This window comes from Spinacia oleracea, chromosome 4 (assembly GCF_020520425.1).
Source record: "Spinacia oleracea cultivar Varoflay chromosome 4, BTI_SOV_V1, whole genome shotgun sequence".
Classification (NCBI taxonomy): domain Eukaryota; kingdom Viridiplantae; phylum Streptophyta; class Magnoliopsida; order Caryophyllales; family Amaranthaceae; genus Spinacia; species Spinacia oleracea.
In genome coordinates this window covers 90521806-90526555 of record NC_079490.1, presented here as the reverse complement: position 1 = coordinate 90526555, position 4750 = coordinate 90521806, and positions in this window count along the sequence as shown.

Sequence of the window (4750 nt, the reverse complement as noted above, 5' to 3'; positions counted from 1 at the left end):
CGACTGTTCCGTTCTTCTGATCTTCCTTTAGCTTCAAGCAATCTCTCTTCCAATGCCCCTTCTTCTTGCAGTAGAAGCATTCGGATTCAGAAGTGGGTTGACTGACCTTCCTCTTTGCAGATTTGGCGCCAGTTTGCTTAGTTGGGCTGGCCTTGTTGCCACCTTTCTTAGCATTCCTCTTCTTTCCAGATTTCTTGAACTTGCCCCCACGCACCATAAGCACATCCTGCTTATCACTTTTGAGCGTCTTTTCAGCGGTCTTCAGCATACCGTGAAGCTCAGTGAGCGTTTTGTCCAGACTATTCATACTGTAGTTTAGTTTGAACTGATCATACCCGCTATGAAGAGAATGGAGGATGGTGTCTATAGCCATTTCCTGAGAAAATTGCTGATCCAGCCGACTCATATTCTCAATGAGTCCAATCATTTTGAGAACATGTGGACTTACGGGCTCGCCTTTCTTAAGTTTGGTCTCAAGAATTTGCCTATGAGTCTCGAATCTTTCGACTCGAGCCAGATCTTGGAACATGTTCTTCAACTCACTGATGATTGTGAAAGCATCTGAGTTGATGAACGTTTTCTGCAGATCCGTACTCATGGTGGCGAGCATTAGACATTTCACATCCTTGTTGGCATCAATCCAACGATTGAGGGCTGCCTGAGTGACCCCGTCGCCTGCAGCTTCGGGCATCGCCTCATCCAGGACATACTCCTTTTCTTCCTGCATAAGAACTATTTGCAAGTTCCTTTGCCAGTCAAGGAAGTTTTTCCCGTTCAACTTCTCCTTTTCGAGAATTGATCGAATGTTGAATGAATTGTTGTTTGCCATATTAAAAACTACAATTGAAAAGAATAAACAAATAAATAACCATTCACAGTTTCTCTTAATAAACTTAAATTCTAGCATACATGCATAATTCAATGTTTATTAAGCATTTTATTCAAATTATGTGTTCCGGCAGGTGTGAATAAAATGATTCCAAGATCCTAAAATCATTGAAGAACTAAGCACAGTTTGTCGACTTAATCCTAGAACATCTTAGGTAAGCAAAAGCCTTTTGCTAATAGTCTAGAAACTATTCTTGGTTGATAGGTACGTCTAAGAACTTATTAGGTAAACCTATCGAATTTGCCACGACATAAAAGGACTCCTTACTTATATCGTTGAGTTTCACCAAAACTAACATGTACTCACAATTATTTGTGTACCTTGCCCCTTTAGGACCAATAAGTAACACCTCGCTGAGCGAAAACTATTACTAGATTGATGTAAAGGATATCCAAGCAAGTGTATATTTTGGCATGGCACCTTTTAACTCAATTTTTAAGTTTGGAACTTAAGGCTATTACTATGTTGGTTAGATTTTAAGTGAACTAAAATCCTTAATCATGCAACATAATTAAGCTTTTGATCTCATGCATTTTAAGACATATTTAAAACAATAAATAACTTAAAGCATGCATAAGATAAATGTGATCTAGTATGGCCCGACTTCATCTTGAAGCTTTGACTTCAAAGTCCGTCTTGAAAATCTCCGTGGGAGGCACCATTTTCTTCAAATAGGATAAGCTATAACTAATTACAACTATTTGATGGTTCGCAGACCATATTTGAATTGAAAAATAACTTTGGTACTTTAGACCAATTACATTCAAATTAATGGTACGCAGACCATATTTTCTATCCTATTTGGGCCATACTAGTCACTTCATAACCTGCAAAACAGTACATATACAATATATACCATTCACCCATTCATTATCATGAATGGCCCACATAGCTGGTTAGTAAAACACATTATGCATCACGTAAACATTTGCAGCAATTAATCAAGGGCACCAATAATCTACCAATTATTCAGTCCTTATTAATTCTAATCAAGTTGTTTTAACCTTAAGGATTTGTAGACCTAATCAAGAGTTTATGACTAAAAAGCGCTCCCACTTAAACCAATAAATTCATATGCTTTACCAATTTTAAACATAAAAATGTATTTCTAGTCTAACCGGAAACATACAAATTTAATTAAAATTTAAAGCTCATTTTAAATTTATAATTGAATCCAAAAAGTTTAATTTAATTTCAGTCGTATTTAAATTAATTCATGATTTTAATTTTAGTAAAATAATTAGAATAAATAAAATTTATTATAATTACAATATTCAAAATTAAAATCCAAGAAAATAATTTAAATTATTAATTTTAAAATTAATTAAAATTACGTGAACTGAAATTTTCAAATTAAACATTCAAAACGATCTAATCGTAACGCAAACACCCTACGCATTGCACGCCCATGGGCCGCACGCACACAGCCATTGCTGGCCATGTGCGCGCAGCCCATGCGCTCGTCGCATAGCTGCTGCATCCCCATCGCAAGCCTCCGCACGCATTGGTGCTCGCTGCGCGCGCCAGCGCTCATCGCACGCGAGCTATCGCTCGCAGTGCGCGCGCGACATCACTCGCTGGGCGCGCGACATCGCTCGCTGGGCGCGCGAGCCATCGCTCGCTGGGCGCGCGACATCGCTCGCTGGGCGGGCGACATCGCTCGCAGTGCGCGCGAGCAATGCTGGCAGTGCGCGCGAGTCCTCGCTCGTTGTGCGCGCGAGCAATGCTGGGCGCAGAGCTCGTGGCACGCGAGCTTGCGCTCGCTGCGCGCGAGGCTGCGCGCTCTTGCGCGAGGCAGCGCGCGTTGTGGCGCAGCTCGCTTGCTGCCCACACGCGACTGCCTTGGCTCGCCCTTCGCCCATGCCCATTCGTCCATTGCTCGTGGCACACGACACAAGGCAGGGCTGCTGCCTTGTGCTCGTGCACTACGCCCTTGCTCATTGCATTCGTGCCGCACGGGCGACGAGCTCCCTTGCTCGTCGTCGCATGCCCGCATTATACAACACCCCTTAAGGGTAACACGAAGCGTCCATTGCTTCGTGCGTGCAAGTTTTATGAATGAATCGCATAAAAATTTAAAATTTTATATTTAAAATTAATGACAAATTAATAAATAATATTAATTTCATAATTTTAGGGCGAAAAATCGAAAATTTATTATCCAATTGATTTCCGATTGATATGGATTCAAGTCTAGGTCATAAAAATTTAAAATTTATCATAAATTTACAATTTTTATGGTTGTTTTTAATCATAGGTTTCTAATTAAATTACAATTAATTATGAAAATCAAATTAATTCTAAATTATTCTAATTTTCAACAAATTAATCATAATTACAAATTAGATTGCATAATTAATAAGACTAGGCATTCAAACTTGTTAAACATATGCAATAGGTCAATCAAAAATTCAAGATTTATTAACAAGAATCGCAAATATTTAATTTAACATCTTAAATTTACGAAATTTTGCATTCGAAAAACTAAAACCTTCGAAAAGTCATAGTTAGGCTTCGAATTTGAGAATTCTGGGTTCGGCAGAAAAATACTACTTTTGTCAAAATTTTAGAATGCCTTTTACATGCGGAATTGACACAAAAATCACTCAATTCGGATGAGTAACGAAGAAACTGCCGAAAAACTGCGTACGTATAATTAAATAAACGCAATTTGCAATTAATTAACAATTACGAAAATTAATCACCCCTTTTAATTCTTGCAAATTTGTAATATTTAACCATGTTCATGCAATTTAGATTATGAAAATAATAAGGGGCTCGTGATACCACTGTTAGGTTATGATACATATGACATTACATAGATCATGCGGAAACAACCATTAACCCAGGACAACATATTATTTACACATAATCATATAGCATAATTTAGATGCATACTCTTTGTTGCGTGCCCTCCCTAGCTGCGCCCGAACCGAACAAGAACAAGTCTTTAGGACTCCAAGTGTCGTCCCTCCGTAGATAGTCCACAGCACGTCCGGATCCGCCTTAAGATTGACCAACTAGAATCGCCCTTAAGGTACTAGAAAATTTCGGCAATTTGGGCAAGATGTGTGTTTGAATTTTTCTCTCAAAAACTCACTTTGAATACTTTTAAAAACTTGTTATAAATTGTGAGCCCTAGTCTCATATTTATAGGGGTATGGAAAGGGAATCGAAATCCTATTCAGATACAAATTAATTAAACCTAGAATCCTACAAGAACTCTAATTTAATTAATTTATCAAATAGAATTAGGAATTTAATCATTAACCGAACTCTGCATGTTTTAGGAAACGTGCACGAACACAAACACTTGCACACACACGCACGGCAGCCACGATGGGCCCCCATGCGTGCGCGCGAGCAGCAGCCCACGCAGCGCTCGCGCGCGTTGCGCGCTGCGCGTGCTGTGCGCGCTGTGCGCGCTGCGCAGCCTGCTGGGCCTGGCCTTGCGCTGGGCCTGGCGTGGCTGTTTGTGCGGCGCGCTTGGCTTGCTGGGCGATGGCCTGGCTTCGTGCTGGGCCTCGTCCGGCAGGCCTCGTCCGATGCTTATTCGTACGATGCGCTTCCGATTAAATTTTCCGATTCCGGAATTCATTTCCGATACGAACAATATTTAATATTTCCGATTCCGGAATTAATTTCCGTTTCGAACAAATATTTAATATTTCCGTTTCCGGAATTATTTTCCGATTCCGATAATATTTCCGATTCTGACAATATTTCCGTTTCCGGCAATATTTCCGATTCTGGCAATATTTCCATTTCCGATAATATTTTCCGATACGTACCATGTTTCCGTTTCCGGCAACATCTACGACTTGGATAATATTTATATTTCCGATACGATCCATATTTCCG